At 45.9% G+C, this 25,583-nt stretch overlaps 1 protein-coding gene and 1 long non-coding RNA gene across 3 annotated transcripts in view; one reads left to right on the top strand and one right to left on the bottom strand.

Moving 5' to 3' along the window:
* Nucleotides 1-25,583, bottom strand: part of EBF2 (EBF transcription factor 2) — a 195,594-nt gene that overhangs the window by 99,880 nt on the left and 70,131 nt on the right. The window lies entirely within an intron of this gene.
* On the top strand, nt 10,692-12,456 carry LOC109277313 (uncharacterized). The gene is made up of 2 exons (XR_002085102.2): nt 10,692-11,077; nt 11,484-12,456. It is a non-coding gene; the product is annotated as an uncharacterized LOC109277313 (long non-coding RNA).

Below are 25,583 nucleotides of genomic sequence, written 5' to 3'. Positions count from 1 at the left end.
TGCTGACTTCCAGGGCAGCTGGCCTAAGGAAATCCAGGCAAAGATGCCCCCTTCTTCTGTATTTTTCCCTCATTTTATCCTCATTTTATTTAAGCTCTGGGCTTGAATGAACCTTCTTGCATCACCAGGTTAGAGAGGCAAAAAGAGTCACTGCAGGTTCACCCAACACTCAAGGCCTCTTATGCCAAAATCAAGATGTGAGAGGCATCATTTATATAGAATCAACTATTTGCTTCTCCTACTTTATGTCTCTTCTGTGTTTGGCTTCAGGGGTACAGTGAAAGCCTATGAAGTTTGTTTCTGATAATGCAATGCTTTGAGGGCCCCTGAATAATGGGTCTGTAACTGGGATTATGGGGAAAAGACAGAGAGGGTTGGAGGGAAGGTGGTTCTGATTCCACCTCTGTTAAATGTTTCATGCTGCCGGAGGGTAACTAAATTGATTGGGGTAAAGGGAATTTTTATTCCTCGTGCTGTCTAAGGATTCGGGGCTCCTCAACCTCTTAAAATCGTCTCTCTTTCATTCCAAAGATGGGAGAGCCTTTTGCTATTAATAGAGAATGTTGAAACGTAGTCTCAGAATGAGCAAGGGGTTGGAACTGGAAGGGGGTACTCTCTACACCCACTGCTATGCCTTCATCCAAGCATCCCTCACTTCTTGCCTCAATCATGCCAAAGCTCCCCTAATTGGTTGCCCTGCCCCAGGCTCTCCCCTCTCATGTAACCCTCACTCCATACTCTAGCCCCAGTCAAAGGCAAATCCATTCAGGTTGTACCCCCTTTTAAAAACTTTTGATTCTTGGGGCGCCTGGGTGGCTTGGTCCGTTGAGCATCCAACTTCGGCTCAGGTCATGATCTCGCGGTCCGTGAGTTCGAGCCCCGTGTCGGGCTCTGTGCTGACAGCTCAGAGCCTGGAGCCTGTTTCGGATTCTGTGTCTCCCTCTCTCTCTGCCCCTCCCCTGTTCATGCTCTGTCTCTCTCTGTCTCAAAAATAAAATTTAAAAAATGTTAAAAAAAAATTTAAAAACTTTTGATTCTTGTCCAACCACCCTCAATGCTGCCATCGTGTTCAGACCAGAGTCCATACTCCTTTGTTTGGCCTAAAAGTCCCTTAATAACTTGCCTCTATTGGTAAGAGCCCTAGTTGAACTTTTGCAGTGTGGCCTATTCCCCCTTCTCTTTTGCACATTTTGTTGTTCCTTCTACCTGGATGCTGTTCCTTTCTTCCCTGCCTTAGTAGCACCTTTTCATTCTTCACCCAGTCTGGGCATCACACACTCTGATTATCCCTGATTCTTTTTTCCCGAGGCAGAGGTATGTAGGAGCCCTTCCTATAAATTTGGTACAGACCTCTGATAAACACTTTCATGCTCTTCGGTCATTTTTGGTTTCCTCACCTGTTTCTCTAACTGAACCGGGACCCCCTAGAAAGCAGCAACTATGACACTCAACTCTCTCCATAGAACAAAAAATCTGTTCCATGGAAGATGTGTAATAAATGTTTCTGAATGGCACGATGATGCCAGAAAGTTCTTCCAAAGAGTTTAGTTGGCCAAGCATGCATTGATTTGTTCACTCATTCATTCAGCCATAGGATACAAGCATCCTATACTTCGGAGGTAGAATCTGATTAGAGATTAATCCTAAGGGAACTGGTTTTCTAAGTGATCTGATTTCTCCTTGGCCTGTCTTGAAGGAACCAAAAATGACAACGTGCAGTGTCTCTCCTGCCACATACACTCACCCCAGCTCAGGAGTTCTGTGGATGAATGAAAACTTGAGCAGGTTATTTCTCCAGAGAGCAGGCATTGTTACTCTGGGGAAACAAACCAATTCCATGACTCCGAGCAAGCATCCATGTAGAGCAGCTTAGACGATGATTGGCAAGAAGGCACTCCTTTTCCAGATACCTCTCTGGTCCAGAGGAAGCAAACCAGCTCATTGCTTCACCTTCCCCAGTTACAATGTCTGGTGAGGGATGGGCCCAGAGTCCCACTCTAATTATACCCTGTTTGACTAGGAAACAGAGTTCCTGATCCATTCCTAAATCTCAAGCTGATGTGACATTTATAACTACGTGAAAAAGGAAATGTTCTTTGCTGTGTGCCTTCACCTGAGATAATTGCACAGTGATAACACTGCTGAGGGGCCTGAGGCCCTTCCCAAAATGACAGGAGAGAGCCATGACTCATAAAAGCAGAGGAAACAGTAGTTCTCTCCCGGAGCACTGGACACAAGGGAAATAAATGGAGCCTTCGCTGAAAGATGGACATGTCTCGGAGAACTCCTGAATTCTGGAAATCTCGGGGATCCAAAGTCTAATCCCGCATTGGTGCCAACTACCTCTCCCTTCCCTGTTCTCTGCTAAAGGGGACCAACCAGCGTGTGCCTTTAATACAAACTCCAACTATGATTGCGGACCTCTGGGCGGCTGGGGCTTACTGCAAGTGACCTAGGAATCCAAACACACACCCAAAATCATAGCTAAACAGATAACAGGTCTTGCACAAATTTACCCTTCTACTTTTCAAATGCTTTCAGTCGTGACCTTCATCATCATCATCATCATCATCATCATCATCATCGCCCTCACCATCGTTTCCCATACGTCAAACACTTTTCAAATACCATCCGCACATTAACTGATTTAATCCTCTGAACCACCCAATGAGGTACATGGCCCTCATTGTTCCTATTTTACAGATGAGAAAACTGAGGTACAGAGAGGTCACGTAACTTGCCCATGTCTCACAGCTAGAAAGAAGCGGAGCTGTGATTCAAGACAGGCAAGCTGGTTCTAGCATGCCTTATCCCTATTGCATCATGCTGCCTCTTCCGTTTCTAACAGTTATTATTAAAAGTACCCCCCCCCCATAATGGCATTGGGAGTCCTGGTTTTTTTAATGTTTTTTTTTTCTTTAACAAGGTCCTCATGTAGTTTGGAACCCCTAATTGGCTAAATAAGAAGGTTGCAGGAGCTACTCCCTGACAGAACATTCTTACCAATGCCTGAAAGCTGGCCATCAGGGATCCCTCCCATGGGTTTAAAGGTGGCCATCAACATGTCCTTGTAAAATGCAAGTGCCCCAAGGAGGGTAATATAAAAAGTCACTAGTACTTTAGTACCAGTGAGGTTCCTGGATCATTCCTTTATTAGCATGAAAGAAAAAATCAAGGGCATTAGAAGGATAATGTTGGAAGTAGAGGAAGGGGGGTGGGGTCCGGGGGTGGGGAGAAGAGAAAAGGAAGGTGGTCCTGAAAAGGATAGAAAATGACCACATTTGGAGGCAGTCAGGGAAGTCAAAAAATAAACTTGGCCTACTTCACAGTTTTGCCTAGAGCTGGCCTCGGGGCATTCATCAGTACCACACAGGATGCCATTTTTGGTGAGATGTTTTCAAACCAGTTAAGGGCTAAATCATTATTTCTAGAAATATTAACTTCATCACCTTTTGAAATAAAAACTGTACCAATAAGCAAGAGGCCGAGTAGATCTGGGATTTTACAGAAGACAACAGGGCATAGTTCGTCAGTCTAGAAATGTATTAATGGCCATGGTCTGAAGACCAACTTTGGCGAAGGGCAGCCTCCTTAGTCAGAGCATCTGAAATGAGCCACCTTGCTGAGCTGGCTGTTTCCCCTTTTATCACTGACTGATAAATAATGGACTGCTAGGTTCCATTACTTTTGCAAAGACCTTTCCCTTCAAAAATCATACAATGGCCTCTCAAATTCCATAGTTTGCTAAAAACAAGAAGGCTGCCATCTCCGATGCCCATCCATATGAGATTTACACATTTTATTTAAAAACTAATAGAAATATACAATAAAATTGGCCTCATGTTTCAATTACAATAAAGGCTGCAAAACACATGTGAAGTCTCTACATAAAGGATGCTTCTGCAACACATGGGTCCTCAGAATTTAAATGCCCCTATGTTCCAGAAGGTTCCTGGCTGCCGAGGCAGATAACCAAACCACCTTTGGCCACTGCCCCAAACATCTCATCTACCTGGCTCAGAGGGAAACAAAAGTAACTATCAATGACACTTTATTCATTGCTGCATCTGAGGAATAAGATTTACTAGAGCTAAATGAATAAGAAAAAGATTGGGTCTCCATCTGGCAGGAATGGGTTAAAGTCTGTTAAACCATTGACCCTGGGTCAGAGATGTCACCATAATTGTTCATCAGCTGCCTCAGGCATAGAACTACAATCTTGGGTTGGGGCAACCTTCAGGCAATCTTTAATGCCTTGGTGCTCCAAATTGTACCAGAAATGCATAATTCACAGGCCAGTTAACAAATGAGGCCAGGTCTCCACAATTTTAACACAAACTGACAAGAAAAAACTAGAATGAAAATTAAGTGTAACTCAGAAATAAAATGAAAATAAAAGGGTTTTTGTCCTCCACCTACCCCCACACGGAGGGTCCCAGTCCAGGACAAAGTAGTTTTTTATAGATTTTCAAAGGAAAAAAAAAATCTCCAAGCATGATGTATCTCTTTCTCTCCAAATGAAAACCAAAAATAGATGCTGCTTCCCTAATCTATCTGATTTGGAAATTATTTGGCATTTTTAGAAATTAATTTTTCCAGACAATTAAATTAGCCAGTAATTTGATATCACCATCTTATGTCATTATATAGAACACATGCTGAAATGACACACAATCCCATTTTCATTTATTATTTTTGCAAATCCAGCGCACATAAAAAGGTGTTGGATTGACTGTGCCAGCAACTAGAATCTTCCCTCCTAGCTGGGGGAGCTGAGGAGTGGTTACGTGAGCTGGAGCCCAGGCCCATCCGGGCTGGAATTAACAGCTGTGAGAGCAAGAGCAAGTCCCACATCGGACGGGACAGCCCTTTATTGCCTGCTCCAGAATCCTAGTTGGCCCATCCAAGTGAACATGATAAATGGCGCCACCACTGGATGGAATCCACCCCCTCACTTCCCAATGGCCACCTGGTATTTCTATGATGCCTGTGTCCAAAGAATTTTTAAACACTTTCCAAGTCATCCAACTCAGTTCTCCAACCCTTTTAGACAAAGACAGATCTTTGAAAACCTGGAAATTCACTTGGGAGGAGAGAGAACACACACACTACTACAGCAGAGATGAGTGAGTTTTTTACTTCTGTTCAGCTGGTAAGGGTGAATTGTTATGTTCTACCAAAAGCAGAATAAGGTTGAAGATTTCACTGGGCCCCGTAAGTCCCTAGGAAGAAATGAAAGCACCGAGTGTTTCATGGGTAAACAAAGGCACAGAAAAGAGGAGCGATGACTTCCAGCATGTGCCTAAGACAAAAAGGCAAGGTCAAAGTTCTGACATTCAGAATTCATCAGAAATGATGAATACTTGTTTAATCATTCTTAATATGAATACTTTGAAGAGTGTTCGAAGGGGGCTCTGGTAATTACACCAGGAAAACAGGCATGTAATCCAGGCCTGTCCAGGGCTACCTGAGACATGTGTTCACCCTGTATATGTGGAATTTACAATCCGGCTGGGCAATCATTAGGTTAAAAACGATTACAAATCATTTCAGCCTTTTGGCTCTTCCCCACTCTGCCATGTTCACTCCTTCTGCAGGCTTTGTTAATCTTTCCCCAACTCCCTGACTAGAGTATCCTCCCTAACCTGCCCTTCATCTAAGCAAATCTTATGCTTTATTTAAAATCCAAATGAATGTCCATCTCTCCCACACAGCTCTTTCGGCCTACTCCAACTCCTTCTACTCTTTCCCCATTCTGAATTTTAAAAAATATTTATTGTATGTATCATATAACATAGCACTGACCTACAAAATACTTTGGATTTTTTCCTACTTGCTCTGTGAGTATGAAGTTCTTTTTCCAATTAGTCTTTAAGTCCCTGGAAGGCTGAGATCTTTCTTGTACTTTTCTTGCATCCTCCATTGGACAGCCTCACAGCTGATTCAGGAAGTTAGGATAGGAAAACAGACAAACAAGCTTCAAAGAGAATACCCAGTCAAGTTGCAGCTCAAGAACCTGGGATCTCCCAGCCCTGACATAGCCTGGGATAGAGTCCCCTGGTCCATGGGATCTTGTGCAATTCACCTCATAGCACACACATTGTGGTATTTCTTTACTGTATTAATTGGGTGGTAATGACTTCTTTACTTAGCTGCCCATCACTATATTGGAAAGCTCCAGAGGGTAGGAACTCTGTTGGATTATCATATCCTCAATACAGATCCATAATACATAATAGACACTGAGTAAATATCGGTTGAATGAACGACGGAAGGAATGAATGAACGCATGGTTTTCTTTAAAGTAATAAAATAGGCATTTATTGGACTTAATCAAATTATTCAATTTAGTCAGGAGAGAAGAGACAGAATCTTCTCTTCCCTACAAGAGAAGAGACAAGTCATAGGAAGCAGACTAGGATGAGATAGCTGATTCCTGGCTTCTGCTCCTTCCACACTGGCTAGCAGAACCGGTTTCCATTGGCTTTTCAGCCTCATGCCATGTAGGGAAAAAGACACCGGATTCAAAGCCAGAGCAACTACATTGAGGCCTGCCTTCCACTGAGTCTCTGCACCACCAGCAGCAAGACCTTGTGCTTTGGACTTCAGAGTCTCCACCAGAAATAGGGGAAGCCTGGCCCCAAAGACTATAGAAGCCCCTTCCAGCCCCCGAACTCCCTGGCCCAGAAGCCTACTCACTGAGCACTCCTGCAAATAAATGGTGATTCCCAGGCAGGGTAACACTCCATCAGGGCTGGATGCACAAGGGCTCCTGCTCTCCACAGTCAGGGATTGACAGCTCAGCAGACAGAACCTCTGATTCTCCCTTCAGCTGCTTCCCAGTGGGAAAGTGAGCCTCACGGTAGCACATTAGGTTGCATATTAAACAGATGGGATGTGGATTTGAGACCTCTTAAAGGTGGGGGCTTTTCCTTTTTTTTTTTTCTTTCTTTTTTTTTTTTTTTTTGTATAAGCTGTTGTCAAGGTGCGTTAGTATCTCTTTATTTAAACAACCTCCGTAGTCTTGGTACACAGAGCTGGGACTCAAAAAAAAAAAAAGAGTAGAATAAATAATCTATCATGCCAGCAACATAATTATAAGAACATATGTTAGCTCGAACTAGCTATATTCTAGTCATAGTAAGGGTATGTGTGGGAGAGAGAAAGATGGCAGGAGAGGCTCAAAATAGTTCAGGCGGAGGAAGAGTGATATTGGGATACATGGAAACCCAAACTGCTTTCCTGAAGCCTCCATCGTGGCTCCCAGAGCACCCCAGAGGGCTGCCAGCACTGCTTGCAGACTGCTATTAAATGCAGCCGCCTGGGTCTGGAGCTCAGCAGCGTCTTGCTGCTCGGCGGCCCCACCTGAGTGCACAGGCCAGGGGAGCTGTGTGTTCCTGCTCCCCCACCCCCGCCCCCGTCTCTCTCCATCAGGTGTACAGATAGCACAAGTCCAAGGAGAAAGATCCCCAAGAGGCAAGGGCAACCTGTGGGTCTTGGTTCCTTCAAATGCCTCATACTTTGAAGCGCGAAAGAAAAAAATCCATACATTTGACACCTTCCTCAAGGGAGTCAATAGGAAAAAAATATATACTGTTTCCACCGCGTCTTCCTCTCTGCTCATCTAGATTTTACCTGCCATTCAAGGCCCCACTCAAATCTCCCCTCTCACTGCCACCCACCTCCAGCCCTCCCCTAGGGAACTCCTGCTCATCCTGCAGGAAGCCTTTCCTGCTCCCTGCCCCAGTTTGGGTCTCCTGGTTGTTCGCTGCTGCAGCACCCTGTGGTTCTGGATGATACTAATACCCACTGCACTTTTAATTATACCATGTCGGTCTTCCCCGAATGGATTGCAGCCCCTGCGAAGGTAGGAGCTGTGCCTAATTTGTTAAGCACGGTGACGGCTGTGCTGGCGCTGGGAGCTGGGGTCTCCGTGCTGAGGATGCAGACACAGCATGCCAGCCTGTGAGACAGCTGTAAACAAGGTGCCCCGAGAACTGAGAACTGCCGTAGGCCGGGAGGATCAGAGAAGGCTTGCAGACGACAGCCCAGTGCGCATCCCGGAGAAAAGCTCCAGGCTGCAGTTAAGTGGAGAAACTGGACCGATCGCTGCCAGCAGAGAGAGCCACGGCTCTATCTTAGCCTGACCGAGGCAGGGACCAGGACTGGGATGGGGGGGGGGGGGGGTTGGGGGGGCTTTCCTCACAGGCACTAGGAGTTGGGGTGGGGTCCTGACACACAGGGCAGATGCCCTCAAGTCTGTGCTCTAGAAAGTTAATTTCTGAGCCAGAAGAAGAGCCTGGAGACAGGAAACCGACCGCAGGCCATTATATTTGCCATGATAAGAGATAAGGGCCTAAATTAGCGGAGGCCTTGGGAATGGAGAGGGGGATGAAATTCCAAAAACATTTGGTGAGACTCTAAGCATTCTGGGGTCTTAAAAAGTTGAGGGCATAATAGAAGTTTAATAAATATTTGCCATCCTATAAAACACATACACTCACGTGTCCAGGAAAGTATAAGAATGGAAAGGGATTTTTATGAAAATATTTTAAAGCATTGTAATTTTAACACATTTTCCATATTTTTAGATAGCCCACTGATGTTGTTAAAAGGACAAGAAATAAAGGATCCGAAGGAAGAAAAAAGAGAGCACTCCAGAGAGCCGATTCTTAGACACTTAATATTTGCAACCACAAGCCACATTCAAGGGCACGTTCACCTAAACTATTCCCATTGAAGCCGGAGCCCTTTAAAAGCTATTATTTTGGCACATTTAAGTGCTACCTTCTGTGTTTGGTGACTACTGATACAGAATTAGGGTACTGATACGCCTTTCCTTCCCCTGGAAAGCATGACCCCGAGTAGTAGGATGTGCCGGTAGGTCTGCAGATGGAAAGGAGAGCCATGATTTCTGACCCAGGAACAGCAGAGAAAGCAGAAGGGCAAAGGTGGAGCCCTACATGGGGACGGGTAGCACAGCAGTGACAGGGAAGCTTTCACGGTCACCTGCCCTCCAGTTCTCACCTAAGGGTCGTTTCAAACGCTGACATGTAAATGGTAGTCTTTCCCAAGATGACACAGCATCAGAACTGAATGTAACCCGAACTATTATGTCCATGGTGCTGATAAAGAACACATGACATCTGGGCTTCATCCCCAGGGAAACACTGCTGCCCATCAAGGAGAGGAAAGGAAGAAGTCCAGATTGACATATTACCCACCACCATGCAGTTGCCAATATCCATATTGATAAATCGGGACATTTTGCCAAGGACCACGGTTACAGCCACATCTTCCACTGCTCTTAAAGCGCAGGACGGAGGTGGGTCAGGGCACATGTCAAAAAGCCCCCACTTCCACTCTTTGAAAGAAGGGTACCAGTAGGACTTGTGTCCACACTGCCTTCCTGCCTTGCAGCGCCTCACCTCTCTCTCTAAAACTGCCCTCTCGCTTCCAAGAGCAAACTTTCCCGCCCCACAGATGACGAAGAGGGTAACACTGCACAGGATGATACAAGATAGCCTGCAAGACATTGTCACACGTATTTCTTCACAGGCGTCTCCCCAAACAAACGCGGGTCTCTAAAAGTCACTGGGAAGGTGCTGTTAGTCCTGCTGGGATGGCAAAGTGACCCTGTCCAGCTTCGCCCTCCTATTTCAAAGTCAGAGACTTTTCCACTCCCCCACGGGCCACCCCATCACCGTCCCCCCTGCCTATAAAGCCCTAATATCTGGCCGGGTCTCCGGCGTTATTGAATTATGCCCAAGGCCGGACAAGGAATAGAAAAGAGCGGGATACAACCAAAAAGGAGTTCAAGGCATCCTTGCCAGATGGGGGCGGGAGTGGCGACTGGGACAGAACCAAACCGGCCAGGTTTCCTCTCCGGAGCCAACAGAGAGCATGACCGGTAGGGAGGGTCGGAGCTCCTGGCTGCACGTCCTTCCACGAGGTCCCCAGACAGACAACAAACCTGCAGGATGATGCGGGCTCTCCAGAGGTGAGAGGTGACTCTCCAGAGTCATTTCTAACTAAAGACGACGCGGTGCCTGAGCAGACCCCAAACAGAGACCAGCACCTGGCTTCAGCCTGCCTCGCGCCGCCCAGAGCCTCCCCGACAGAAACAGCCCCGTCGGCCCAGAGCAGGAAAAGGTAAAAGTAAATAAACGCTGCCTTAATCTCTCCCGTAGATTGGAACAATCTGAACCAACCTGTAATTTCATCCAGACACACGGGGAGAATAATTTTTAAAGCTTTGCTGCACAAATGCACCTCCACTCATTATGATTTCCCCGGCATTTTTTTTTTTTTCCTTCCTGCCCCCTTCTCCATCTGCACTTTATTCAATGAACACATCTGCATTCCTTCTCTCTCTTTTTCTGGCCAGAAACTCTATACAACCTTATCACTGACACCTCTCTGCAGTTTCAAATTCCAACTTTGTGCCAAATCCCCATTTCCTGCTGCTTAATTTCCATTCATTTACTCTTGTTTTTGCTTCTTCTGCCATTCCCAGCATGGACCAGCTCCAGCCCAGCTTCTTCTAATTTTTTAAGGAAGGCTCCCCATCGAGTGCTATTGGAATCTGAGCCTGCACTCCATGCCAGTGACTGGCCATTGTTTATACTACCTAACGACAGTTGCCAATAGGAATGCTTCTTTATCTTTCTTTGTTTCACTCCCTGCGTGTGTAGACTAAGGCCCAAGAGAACTTTTCCCCACATATGGTGACCCAGTAGGTCTGGTTTTATTATTACTTCAGTAGACTCTGAAGTAGCCTCTTTCCATCTTTTTTTCGAGAGGAAAAAGGAAAGAAAATCGAGTCTGGGAGCTTTGTTTACAGTTCCGTTAGTAGAATGCTCAGCCCTAGCCCCTGCTAACCTGCTGTAAGGACTGGGTCCTTGGGAGCCTCATCAAGGGAGGCTCAGGAAAAAGATGAGGGAAAGGTACTGGGGGTCAGGGGCGGGGTTAAGCTGAGGCCGAACTCTACAGAGATGTGGAGGGATCACCACTCAGTATTTCTTAGGCTCAAGGATGACTCGTTAAGATTGTTCGGCAAAGCCAGGAGCACCCTCAGGTTGGTTTCCTGGCTTCCAGGGATAGAACTCCTGTTTAAAATAAGCTCTTCTAGGGGGTCCTGGGTGGCTCAGTTGGTTGGACAACCGACTTCGGCTCAGGTCATGATCTCACAGTTTGTGAGTTTGAGCCCCGTGTTGGGCTCTGTGCTGACAGCTCAGAGCCTGGACCCTGCTTTGGATTCTGTGTCTCCCCTCTCTCTACCCCTTCCCCACTCACACTCTGTGTCTCTCTGTCTCTCGAAGATGAACAAACGTTAAAAATTTTTTTTTTTTTAAATAAGCTCTTCTAAGCAAATGAATTGTGGTTTGAGAAGGTAATGAATATTTCACTTCCCACAGTGGGACTGATCCTGGTCTGGTGTTTACACAGTTTTGTTTTTTATTTGATTCTTCCTAAGTCTACAGATGAACAGAGCTCATCTGCCAGCTCTGTTCGTCACACCAGAGCCATTTTGCCATCGCCCCAAGCATCTCTACCCCCAGGTTCTGTTCCCCATTCCTTTCCCACTGGTTTTCATCACCTACAAACTACATCTCCATAGTCCCATCGAAAACATGGCATCCAGAGCTAAAACATGGCATCCAAAATGGAAGGATGAGAGGTCAAGAATGGAGATGACTCGTAGCAAATGTCACCAAGGAGCGAGAAGAGAAAATCATCAGTTATTGCAAATGCTTAAGGGACCCAAACACTCCTGACTATCTCTTCTCCCATCTGTCTCTGCTACAGACCCTAAATTGTAGACCAGCCTCCCTGAAATCCTACCACGGCCCCGCCTTTGGCCTCCTGAGACAAAGATTCTCCTATATGGCATTCCTTCTCTGAAGCTATAGTTAGAACATTCTGTATCAGGAGGAAATCTCCATCCCACAAAGTTTGAAATGTCCTCAGGCATGTTCTCTCTTTCCCCAGCTTGCATAGCAACAATATTACTTCTTAAGAGAGCAAAAGGAAGGTGCTGTTTTATGACACAGATGTGCCTGTAAAACATTACCTTTTGTTGATCTACTTTATTCACATTTAAGAGCAAAGTCCTTTTTCCAGTAGAGCAGAGTTGGGTTATCCTCTTGACCCAACTCGGGCCAACAGTCTCTCAAATGGTATAATTCACACTCGTATAATGCTAAAGATTTGAAAGCATTTGTCAGATTTTTAAAAAGTGAGTCGGGGGTACCTGGGTGGCACCGTCAGTTAAGCGTCCGACTCTGGATTTCAGCTCAGGTCATGACCTCAAGGTCATGGGATCAAGCCCGGCATCTGAAGTAGCTCCACACTCCGCATGGAACCTGCTTGAGATTCTCTCTCCCTCTCCCTCTGCCCCTCCCCTGCTCATGCTGTCTCATAAATAAATAAATAAATAAATAAATAAATAAATAATAGTCTGTGTGTGTATGGTTGGTCCTTCTCAAGAACAGGAATACTAATTAGGTAATAATGCTCCATTCTGCAGATAAGAAACCAACAGTTCAAGGTTGTACCCAAGGTGGAATAAACACAAATGATCCAAATTCCTGGTTTCTGATAGAGCTACCTTTGAACACATCTATCACCCTGAAGCAATGATCCTCACGCATCTAAGGTAGAAAGTGAGGGACTGGTGACTCAGAGATTATGACCATCCACCCTTACTTTGTTCCTCCAGTGCTGGGGTCTCCACGCCATGACAGGCGGATTCAGCCCTTGCTGTAGGAGTATTCAATACCATGGCCTCATTTCAGTTCCCGAGTGACGGAAAGTCTATCATCAGATGGGCCGTCCCGTTTTAAAGAAGTGGGATTCCAACCGGAAGAACCAATTCCATGCCCTCAGGCCAGCTGTGGCTCTCTTCACAGAGCTCAACACAAGGTACCTAAAGCTAGCTTGTAACAGTACCACTCATTCGTCGTCCCAACCAAAGCGAAACCGCTGTCTCGGACAACGAACTTCACGTACAAATCAACAAATAGATGGCCAGGATAAATATTCATCAGATTTCGCCTGTGTAATAAGTGAACGAGGAATTAAAATCGGGAGGGTATCATTTGTCACATCAACAGCCAAGGGGAGCCCCATTGGAAAGGTTCAATTTACTGTAAATTTTCTTCTTTGCTGGGGGATACCTGTGGGTGCCTATCACAGCAGATGAATCAGTAAAAGAATGGAAATCCTTTGCATGTTCAAGAGCCTTTATTCTTTCCCTAAAGCACCATCAAAAAGTCTCCAGAGAGCTGGGTATGTTGGGTTGGGTGGATTCTCCAGAAAGCCAGAGTAGAATATGCACTTAATCAAACTCACTAAAATCTATCTTCCCCACTTCTTTCAGTTCCCCAGTTTTAGACTCTTCAACCTATGGGTGAGTATGGTACTTACTGCTGGCATATGCACAAATATATAAATATAAATATAAATATGTATGCACATATCCACGTGAGTTTCTCATTATATTATTCTCTTTGCTTGTACATGTGCTTGAAGTTTTCCATAAGAGAAAGTTTAAAATGTAAACTTAGAAGATAAAAATTCCGCTCCCCTGGACTCAATAAAATGAATTTTATTAACTTGATAATTATGGGACAGTTCAAGTAATCCACATGGAGACCCTTCCTCATTATACTGGTTTTCCTAAATGGCTCTCAACTTTTTGAACAGAAAAGAGTAATAATGAGTCTTTTTGGAAAGGGCCCATGCACCAGGGCAGCCTACAGTTGAAAATGGGCGGAAGGTGGACCAAATGGTATTGTGTGATAGCCCTCGGATGGAAAATGCATTTGCCATTATTCTCATGAAGTTAAAAACCCTCATTTTTAAAGAATCTTTCTGTAGATTACACCCTCTCCAAAATACCCTGAGAAGATTTATAAGCCAAAGTATATTTTCCATAGTTCTAAAATGTCCTTCTACCCATTGCTGAACTGACCTGGGCATAAGGCATGCAAATTCTCTGGAGTCGCCAAATTTAAACAAAACTAATAAAGTTTTTGGGAACGTGCATTCTCAATGCCAAATACAAATCCTATTTGTTTTCTGCTCCATTCAAACACATATTGTAAGTTAAGGTGTTTACACATGGCAGGTAAAACAAAGAAATAAGAAGGTGGCCCAAATTTTGGTTCTAAGTCCTATCCGGATATGAGCACAGGGTGTTGGTAGTATTAGCTCACTGATGCACCTGGTTTCCCCTGGAACCCAGTTGCAAGAGGGCTATTTTGGATAACAAGTTAGTCCCAGGATAACAGGCCCCTCCAGAAGCAAGAAGCATTGGCCTCAATGTAAATACCCTGGGTCCCAAGGGCCAGCAACCCCCTCGGATCAGCTTCTAACTATTATCCAGACATAACTGAATCTAGCCTCTGAACCGAAACCCATCCATCTATCACGGGCAACACCACACATTTTCCTGGATCCACACAGCCTGACTCCCCCCTCCATCCCCCCTCAAAAAATTCCAGCAAGTGTGTGACATCAACATGTTTTCCTCAGCTAACAAGCTTCTCTATTCACCAGCAGCCAAAAATTTTAAGTGGCTCTTAAACAAAGACAGCCCAACAAAGAATAATGATGTCAAACCCAAACCATAGTTCCGTGGTGTGAACACAAAATCTACAGGACTCAAGTTAAAAATGATTTACACACAGTTTGATCAGAGTCAGATGTAAAATTGTATCTTACTGGAGACAAGCCAGCGGCTATCAATCCGAATCCCCTACAACAAGTGATGTCATTAGTCAGAATCAATACATTATGGAGACAATTTTCTCTTTTTGTCTCTTGGCCCAGGGAATTTTCTCAGTTGAGTTTCATCACTAGATTGCAAGGCACTCATATTACAAAGTGGCTGACAGGCATCGCAACCAGGACTCGCCCACGTGGCTCTTCTGGAGGAACAGGGGAAAAGTTAAAGGAATAAATCCAATGAGACATGGGAGACTGAGAATAACAAGTCCAAGGTCTTTGTTGGCAGGTCCATTTTGAACTTGTCTAGCCCATTCCTCTTGTTTTATCCCTTTTAAGGTCATGACTTTGGATTCTCGGGTATAAGAGCAACATTAGGGAAAATGCTTAGTTCCCCATCTCCCCTGGAAGGAACGACCTCATCACGTTGGCTTAGCCACGACTTAGAGAAAATGACTCGCTGATGAAGTTCAAGACTTCCAGGCTTTGACTCTGGCCTATATGCCCTCATTTTTCTCCTCTGTAACACCAAACAGCCCCCATTTACCCAAAAGATCTCCATGTCCATGCTCTCCTCTTTGAACCCTGAAAAATGGCCAGGATGTGGCCATCTAATATGAGGGTAGTTCTGTAAGATCCTTCCCAGGTGTCAACAGGTAGACAGGTACTTCTTCCGTCATTAATGTTACCAAGGACCTCTTGCCTCCCAGCCTTGGTGCCATCTCGTAGGACCTTCCAAAGCTCTCTTAAAGGCACGACAGAGAATAAGAATGAAAACACAGGAAAATTAAAGAAAATTAGACTCTTGTTTCCTTATTGCCTTCAAGCTCTTCCTAAAGAAAAATTCTCTATTCAGTCCCATGTGCAACTCCAACACAGGATATTTTTCCAGCTCACTGGTATTTCATAAACACCATTTGTTGTCATGTGGTTAAATTAAAACTGAGGATATCAAACATCAAACAGTATGTTAATGTCAAGTATGCTTGAATAAATAGTAAGAGTTCAACTGAATGAAATATGTGGATTGCTAGCTAATTAAGCAAGAAGCAGGTGTGAAAAAAATCTAATTTAGGCAATTTTTTATAATTAATAATGTTTACTTGTAGTACCCTTCTAATGGGGCTCTAGTTTAGCCTCTTGTGAATTGCTAGGAGTTTACTCCAGTATTTTAAAATTATAATTGAATGGATAATTTTACGAGATATCAGGTTTCCTTGCTGATGGTGAAGCACAATGTACATAGAAGGTTCCTGACGGTACTTTGTATCAATAGGATCAATTAGCAAATCGCCCCCAGCAATTAAAACTTCAAACACACACAGGCTCACATCCTCACCGAAAAAGTTCTCTTGTAAACTCCAGCACCAGTAAAGGTAGAAGGAAGCCTGGATGAGCCAATTTGAATGAGAATACGGTACCCATTCCAACGGATTGTTGGACATAGATGGTGAGGGCTTTGGTGAATGTCTGCAGAGAGCCGCGACAGCACATTTTGTTACAATTAGGTACAAAATATTAAGATCATATCTAAACTGTCCTGGCAAATTGCATACCAGCAATCAATTAGTCCAAGTATACATTTAAGGTTGGTTTTCTTTCCAAGAAGCCAAATGGAAGTAGAGGAGGAGAAAATGTCCACAGATGCGAAAGCAGACCTGGAATATTTCATGCACGTGACATATCTACTGCATTTAATTAAAAGAAGAATGTATGAGAACAATGTATCCTTCTCAATCCGGGCGGAGGGAACAAAACAGGACTGGATTAGATAGGACAACTGCGATCTCTAGAGACCGTCACATGTTTAATGGGAGCGCCACATGTTTGATACGTAGGGAAGTAAGTGGGTGTCCTGGACATAGTCCACTATTCATCATAATACCACAGCCCTGCTCATTCCCAGAGAGGAGACTTAAAACCATGAAACCATATGTAGAATATTAAAAATCATTTAACGTTAAAATACACATTATGAAAGCATGTACTTCGGGCAAGGCTGCAGTCCAAGAGAGCTCTGAGAAATCTCCAGTTCAGGAGATAATGGTTGTAAAGGTAAACACACACACACACACACACACACACACGCGCGCGCGCGCGCGCGTGCACGGAATTTCACAGAAACCTGGCCCTCATCTCTTCAGTGCTGCCTTTTATCACTCTGTTTTCCTTACTGATTTCTGCAGTGAGATCAGTATTAATAATTGATGGAGAAATGATACCTAGGGCATCAGTACATTAATTTATAATTAAAGATGAGAAACACCAGCTCCTCTCCCACCACCCATCATTTGGAATAGATCTATATGGCAGATACTAAATTGTTTCTCCGACAGAGTCAATAACCTTACTATATTTTCGTGGTCTTTTCATTGCCACTGAGTTAATCACAGCCCTGCCCCTAACCACATAGAATTTTATTTCCCATAAGAGCGATGTTTACTTTGGTTTACTTTGTTGGAACTCAGAGTACTTATTCAGTCTATAAAGATTTAGTGTAACAGATTGTGTTCAGCAACGTTAAAAGCGCTCCCTGACAGATCTTGTCTTACGTTGCTTTGCTTCCATGCAGATTCTGTGGGCTTTCGACGTCATCCAGTGCTCCAACAAGGCCGATGCTGAGGCTAGCTCCGGTTGCGTGGAAATGCCAACAACGCCTTCGGAGGCAGAGAGTTCTAGTTATTTTCCTCCGTCGCCAAAAATAATATATGAAGTGAAAAGTGAATGCCGCGAACCTGAGCATGCCCCCAGGGAGAAATCCTATTTGTCAACTTTTGGCAGGAGATGACAGACACCAGAGACGGTACCAACTCAAACCATCGGTACTTTCGTTCTTAACCATTCCAGCTCAAAACAGAAGGACAGACAACTGTTGTAAAAGTTACCAGAAGAATGAGAGCCCCCTGGTCAAGGCGACGCGCCTCCTTCCCCATCCCATCCGTAAATTCATTGTAGGACCCTAATGTCACCCCTTCTGCGGGTTGCCTCAGTCTCCCCGGCTGGAGGATGGGAGGATATTTACTAGAAGGGCAAATAACAGATCGGGTGAAGCAGAGAGAAATCCAGAGGTCGGTACGTGACCAAGAGCAGCACAGCCATGATTTCCCGTGACAGGGCATCAGCAAAGAGTCTCCTGCCCTCAGCTCTATACTGCTGCAATTGGCCAGTGCACTCTGTGTAACTACATGTGAAGAAGGAGTTTCACATCCCTATCCGTAAGGTGGGAGAAGCCAAGGGGAAATAAGGATGGGGAACTTCTAGCAACCCAGATATGGGTACCTATTCCACCCCACCCTGGATCAGGCTGGCCCCTCCTCAAAGGGAAAGAGGGCCTTTGCCCCAGGCCCAAAGTCTTGGGGACAGTAACATCTTTCCCATCAGAGAGGGAGCTATATAGGTAGTAGAGATTTTGATGAGTAGTCTGGCACTAGAAGGACAGGTGTGTTCACAGCTCAACACCAAAAAGCCCAAGCAATCTGATTTTAAAATGGCCAGAGGACCTGAATAGACGTCTCTCCGAAGAAGACATCCAGATGGCCAACAGACACATGAAAAGATGTTCAACATCACTAATCGTCAGGGAAATGCAAATCGGAACCACAATGAGATCTCACCTTTCACCTGTCAGAATGGCTAAAATCAAAAAGACAGGAAATAAGAAGTGTTGGCAAGGATCTGGAGAAAAGGGAACCCTAGTGCGCTGTCGGGAGGAATGTAAATTAAGGCAGCCGCTGTGGAAGACACCATGGAGGTTCCTCAAAAAGTTAAAAGTAGAAATACCATGTAATCCAATCATTCCATGACTAGTTATTTACCTAAAGTAAACGAAAACACCAATTCAAAGAGATGTATCCATTCCCGTGTGTTTTGCAGCATTATTTACAACAGCCAAGATAGGGAAGCAGTTTCAGTGCCCATCAATAGACGAGTGGATAAAGATGTGGTGTAAACGTAAACACATACACACACACACACACACACACACACACTGGAATATTACTCAGCCACACAAAAGGGATGGCCTTTTGCCATTTGTGACAACATGGATGGACCTCGAGAGTATTATGCTAAGTGAAGTAAGGACAAATACCGTTATGATTTCACTCCCATGTGGAGTCTAAAAATCAAAACAAATGAATACGCAAACAAAAAAAAGCAGAAGCAGACCCGTAAATATGGGGACCAAACTGATGGTTGCCAGAGGGGAGGGGGAGGGGGAGGGGGGCAAACCGGGCGAAGGGGAGTGAGACGTACAGCCTTCCAGTTATGGAATGTGCTAGTCGCGGGAATACAAGGGGCACAGCTTAGGGGACGTCATCCGTGGTATTGTAATAGTGCGGTGTGGTGACGGAGGGTAGCTACACAGAGCACACAGCAAAGGATGCAGACATGGAGAATCACCGTGTTGTATACCCGAGACGAATGTAGCATTGCATATCAACTCTACTCAAATGTAAAAAAAAAAATGTTTTTTTTTTTAAAGAACAGGTCTAGTTGATGTAAGCCATTCAAACCCGCCCCTCGCCCCAAGCAGAGGGAGAAAGGAAGGTATGGCGGGGGGGTAGGGCACCTCTTTGCCTGCACCCACTTCCCCCCTAAGCCCAAGCTGTTCCTAGGAGACCCAAAGGAAATCATTTCATGGACTCTGCCCTCACCCACACACTTACCAAACAACAACAGCCAAACATCAATCTCGGTAGAAAGAAAACAAGCAGTGGCTGCAAGAATGTTACTGCAATCTGAGAGGTGTGCCGTAAACAACAGAGGGTGGGGGGGGGGGGTGGGGAAGGGGAAGGGGGAGCTGTGTTCCATCATATAAAGCATGAGGCGGAGACTTCTGAAAGAACCTGAGTTCCTTTCCAACATCCCGATGAGATGGGCCCTGACTTCCCTGAATTCTTGAGAAAAGACAGCCCATTCTGCTCCCTCCTGATGCTCCAACCTGCCTGCCATTTGGGCGGTGAAAGAATTAACAGCACAAGGCCACCCACTGCTCCGCGAATGCAGTCAGAAAGTCTCACTGTACAAGAAGACGAGGAGGAATTCTCTAGACCAAGACAGCGACGCTACAAGCCTTAATGCCCTGCCAGGCACGAGGTTGGCCAGAGATCATTTTCTGTGGACCGTCTATAGACAGCTTGCCCAAATACCATCCCTGCCTGTGTATTCGTATAATTTCTTGAGCCAATGTCAGCAAGGGACGGGAGAAATCATAACGGATACGCTGCAGTCGACGTAGCTACAATAACGGAGGGGAGGCTAATCAATAAATTCGTCAGTAATGACGCAAAAAAAATGAAGATGAGTCTGTATGGTTGGGAAAGCAAACCTCTAATAAATGGCACACACACAGCCTGTTGCTTGGTGGGGGCTGACCCTGGGTGGAGGCTCAGAAGAAAAAGACGCTATATACACGTCTTAAGTCATCGCCAAGGACGGAGGCAAGAGGTGAGAGCTGACGCACCTGCGGTTGGGTCCGGATTCAAAAGTAGAAAAATAGAGCACCACCTTGCGTAGAGAATTGGGATGTCTGTGGATATGTGCTGGGGGCGGGTGGACACACTGAATGGCTGGGATCCTCACCCACTTGCCACGAGAGACCACAGCTCTGGGGCCAGACCTCCTGGGTTCACGCCCTGCTTCCCCCCTCTGCTAACTTTCTTAGTATCTCTAAGCCTTAAGACAGCCATATGTATAACGTGGGTAATCACACAACCCGCCACACAGGAGTGTTGTCGGGAAGACGGAATGGAGCAGCCAGATGAAACCCTTATCACAGTGCCAGGCACACACCGGCGACTCACAATAGCACGCCTGCGCTGTCTACACGCACGCCGTGCAGCCTGCCTGAAAGAATCCGGGCAGAGCTCTGTTTTAAAAAATATATACGGGCTGCAGGTGGTACTTTTTATGTTCACTGGCTATTTAGTGAAAGACGAGGCACTTGAGACCTACTTAAGAATCTCAGTGAGTCACATAATCGGAAAGTCCTCTTCACACGGAGATTACGGTCCCGGTCTCTGGATCCTCCCAGCATCAAAGACTCCTCCTCTGAAGACACCCCAAAGTCAAACCCTGGAGAACAAGGAACTGTCCAAGAAGATTTAGGTTCGAGTCCGACTAACGACAAAATCCATCACTGAAAGTTGCCAAATTCCCCCATCCCGTATGTGAATTGCTTCCCCAGTGTCCAGAACTGGCTCCATTGCTGGTGGGCAGCCTGGGAATCGGGGGATCAAAGAATTCAGCAAGCAGCACGAGCCAGAAAGGGAGGCTCTGAAATCAATCACCTGTTTCAGAAAATGGAAGGCAACGGAGACTCTTGGGTCTGGTCTCCCCAGGCTTCCAAGGGCAGGGCCATAGACCTATGGACCCCTCTGAGTTCCACCGGGCCTGGGGCACTTTCGTGGCCGGCAGGAAAGGCGGTAGCGACACGTGTAGGGCCCCCATCCTGAGAAGTCACTTTCTAAACTGAGACCGTAAAAGGGCAAAGGAAATTCTAAATGAGAGCACGTCTGCTTAACCAGAGCATCTCTTAGGACATAGCAAATGTATGTTGCCACTGGAATATTTGCAAGTTCTTTCTCAATGAGTCTCATGTATGACAGAGCAGTTAAAAGCTCAGGCTCGGGAGTCCGAAGAATCTGGGTGGCAGAGGGGCCATGGGCAAGGAACGTAATCTCTCCTGGCACCAGCTGTCTCATTTATAAAACGTGGATGACAACGTCACCTATTTCTCAGGATCGTGGTAAAAATTCAACGGGGTGATGGGTAAAACAGGCTTCGTACAGGGCCTAATACACAGCAAAGGCCTGGCGAATATAGAGACGCATGCTTGCATAATGCTGTCCTGTCTGCACTGTTCCTTCTTCTGGTTCCATTCTTTCTGGGCCGCGCTCAGAAGAGGCCTTCGGCTCCACTGACAGGCCGGGCCAAAGGCCCTGGTCTCCGGATACACCAGGAAGCTCCCTCCAGGTTGGCTGCGGACTTTCCTATCCTAGGGTAGTACCCAAATGTAAGTGAAACGCTGTGCCCTGTTCTTCCATTTGCCTCGACAGGGGCCCTCATCTGCTCTGCCTTCTGGGAGACTGTGTCAGTCTCGGAGCCCGGCACTGAAGCAGGTGCGGGCGTATTTTAAGCTCCAGCAAATAACTTTAATTGAGCTCTCCTTAGACATATGAACCCACAGAGCGATTTTTTTTCTCTCTCTTCTAATAAAAAAAGACCCACAACAAACCAGATGGGTCTCGGTCCCTCCCCAACACCCCCTCCCCACTCCTCAGGCTCCCCTAATAAATCTTTTAACTCTAAAGAAATTACCTTTCTTGGATTGGGTATTTTATTTGGTTGCATGTGTGGACCCAAGCTGCCTCTGCGGGTCAGAATGTGGGTCAGAAGGATGCAGGCCCAAGAACGAGGCCGGAGGATGCAGCCCACTGGTCCAGGCCCGGTTGGTACTTGAATTATGACTCATCCGGAACTTTTGCCAACTGCCTCCCTCTGCCGGCTCCCCTCACTCCCGGCTCCCTGACCACCACTGTCGCTTCCCCCATCTCTCCTCAGATTCAGAATCTTCACCTAAATCTTCACCTTTCATCGTCCTGACCTAAACTAAAATCTCCACCGCGGTGTGGGCCTTCCAAAGCAGCAGGCCAATGCACGTGGACCCGGACGGAATCTCTCCACCGGGAGCCAGCGAAATTCCTCGGCCCTGTGTCCAGAAAGAGCGACAAAGAAATAAGCCCAATACCTCCTGTCACCCAAACAAGGCAGTGTGGGGCATGGGGTTCTGTCTCATTTTGCAGATGTGTGTTCTTTTTTACTGTCCCCTCTGAAGATGGCAGCAGGGAGGAAGAGAGAAATGCAATGTGAATGGATTCCAGACTCCCCTAAAAAAAAAAAAAAAAAAAGACTCCGAGAATCGCCCAGGGCAAGAGAGAGAGAAAAGCAACACGCTCTGGGTTCTGATTTATGAGCACTGAATTATTGGTAGGAGGGCCCAGAAGGAGTCGTTTACAACAGAAATTATTGCAGGCAAATGTTGGTTGGTATTTTAAATCACTCACTAATATTGATAGGTTAATGCCTGTCACACTTGCTTAAGGGTCATGGGGGAAAAAAAACCCCACACAACTTTATCTTAGACTTGTTACCAGCTAAATATAATGATAAATACACCTTTTTGGCTTGCTTTTGGGGTGTTTTTTTTTTTTTCCTCAAGCAAAGCTTGCTGTATTATTTACGGTTTTCTGAGTCACTAGCTGTCGCCTGTATCTGGATTTTGAAAAGGTTGATTTGCAAGAAAACAAAAACAGGGCACCCGTCTAGTGAGGCTGGTGGGAAGGGAGAGCGGCCCCTCCGAGGACCCTCGTGCCGCAGCGGCCTGGGCGCCTCAGGCGGCGGGGGCCAGATGGCCAGGGCATATTGTTCCCTTTTTGGTGACCGTCCTGCTGTGGCAAATAAAGTTAAATCAAAAGGTTAGTGCTCCGCAAGAGCATGGCCGCAGCCGACAAGGAGCAAGGACGCCGAGCAGTGAGGACACAGCGACTGTCCCCTCAGAACGCAAAGGCAAGGCTGCGGCTGCACACGTAGAGAGGAAGCCCACGGATCTCGGAGGCCTTTCCTTCCTGGGGCCTGAGAAGAGCCGAAAATATCACCTGGGTCTACCCAAGGCCAGGGGCTGAGGGAGGTACAGTTGCTCTCCGTCTGTGCAAGCTCAGAGGACCGATCTTGACTTCCCCCAGACGACAGCGCATTCCTCAGGGGCCGTGGGGTGGGGGGTGATCTGGGGTTATTCTGAGAGGGTCAAGTGCCTGCCACTGTTGTGAGTGGAACAGAACTTTGGAATCCAGGGAAGCAGCACGAGATCACCCTCATGGGCGCATCAGACTTTTAACCCTGACACAGAATTCGCGGATTATTTTGTTGCATGTCAGAGCTAGAAAGAAACTGTGGACACCCCACCCCACCCCTCCCACCCCCCCCACCCCCCCCCCGCCACACACACACACCTTTTTACAGATGGACAAAAAGGAGGCCACAGAAGTGAAGCGATCTGCTCAGGGCTCAAGGTCACATGACAAGGAGGCAGAGCTGGCACCAAGCGCCAGTTTTCTGCAGTGCACCTCCTGGGCGACCGTACCGGGAGGATACATGGTGGGGAGTGGGGTGGGGGGGGTGTCCATGTCTGCCAGGGATGTGCAAAATCACAGGATCCACAACCGCAGCATGTGCCAGTTTTAAATGGTGACTGAGAGATGGCGTTTTCCGCACAAACAGATACAATATACAGTCGAATGCAGTATTGGCGGTGTTTTTGAAATCACCTTTTTGGTAAGTCATGTTTAAGCTCCTCTTACACTTCAAAATCTGCTACCCCCTCCTCAGCTCCAAAGGTGGGATCTCCTGGTTTCCTCTCCTCCCTCCTCTGGGCTCCGCCCCGTGCTCTCACTCAGTGATGCACAACTTTACGCTCCTTTTTCCGTGGAGTTGCCAAAGCACACCGTTTACCCTCGAGGCCTGCAGTTTCCAGGGCTTGGAACACAATTAGGCGGCCTGCAAAAGCATTTGTTATTTACCTGTGAGACTCAGGCCATCCTTCAGTGCCAACCGGTCTCACGGGTAAATATGAACTTGGGCAGACTTTAAAAAAAGGCAAACATCAAAAGATTGTATTTAGGGATTTTTAAATGCTGCTTTCATTCTTTTTGGTTAAGTACCTTTCTTTCCACTTCAGTCCCCCCCACCCCCCAACAGAATATTATGTATGCGATTTCAGTCCTTTCTTTTGACGCTGTTCTTTTTTTTTTTTTTTTTTTTTCCACAGGTAACCAACAGTAAGTTTATTTTAGAGAAAACTCTGCAGACTATATATAGTTATATGTATTCATATTAATATTGAGAAATGCCCTTTAATCTTTAAAAAATTATTTCACCACAAGCAGGTCTTGAAATTTATGTTCAAGGATTTTCTTTTTTTTTTTTTATTTTTATTTTTTTTTATTTTTTAATATATGAAATTTACTGTCAAATTGGTTTCCATACAACACCCAGTGCTCATCCCAAAAGGTGCCTTCCTCATTACCCATCACCCACCCTGCCCTCCCTCCCACCCTGCCCTCCCTCCCCCCCCCATCAACCCTCAGTTTGTTCTCAGTTTTTAACAGTCTTTTGACGCTGTTCTAATCTAGACCACGTTTACGGGTATTTGTTTCCTGCCACGTTCAACCGGCTTGAAGGCACAGCAATATTTCTGTTTCTGTTAAGTGATGTCTTGACTTCCCTTTGAAAATACAGGAAAAGGGGGAATTTCCAAAGGTATGTAACATCATCGATGCAACAAGTTTAACATTTTTTAGAAACGGGAGCTACGTTTCCATTCAAGCAGAATTTGAAAACAGCAAAACTCTCAAATCACTACATCTCCATCCTTAAATCTGTTTGGTTAGGTTGGGTGCCCCCCTTGAAGCTACTCGAGGTGTGTCAGTTCCATTAGGAGACTGGACGGGGCTCTGTTCCTTTGCAAAGCACGTGAGGTCACGTGCCACATCTCTGTCTATTCCGAGTTCCAAATGGAAACTATTTGAGCGGTTTTGACTTCTTGCTAAGAATAAGAACTTCAGAGAGGGAAGAGGCAGGTGAGATTGTGCTGTCAGACTGTGATTTTTTTCAAAGTTTATTTATTTATTTTGAGAGAGAGAAAGAGCACAGGAGGGGCAGAGAGAGAGAAAGAGAATCCCAAGCAGGCTCTATGCTGCCAGTGCAGACCCCGACGCAGGGCTCAAATCCATAAACTGCAAGATCACTACCTGAGCTGAAATCGAGTCGGACACGTAACCGACTAAGCCACCCAG

The sequence above is a fragment of the Panthera pardus genome, unplaced genomic scaffold (assembly GCF_024362965.1).
Source record: "Panthera pardus isolate Hobbes unplaced genomic scaffold, ASM2436296v1 HiC_scaffold_13, whole genome shotgun sequence".
Classification (NCBI taxonomy): Eukaryota; Metazoa; Chordata; class Mammalia; order Carnivora; family Felidae; genus Panthera; species Panthera pardus.
This window is presented reverse-complemented; position numbering and strand designations above follow the sequence as displayed.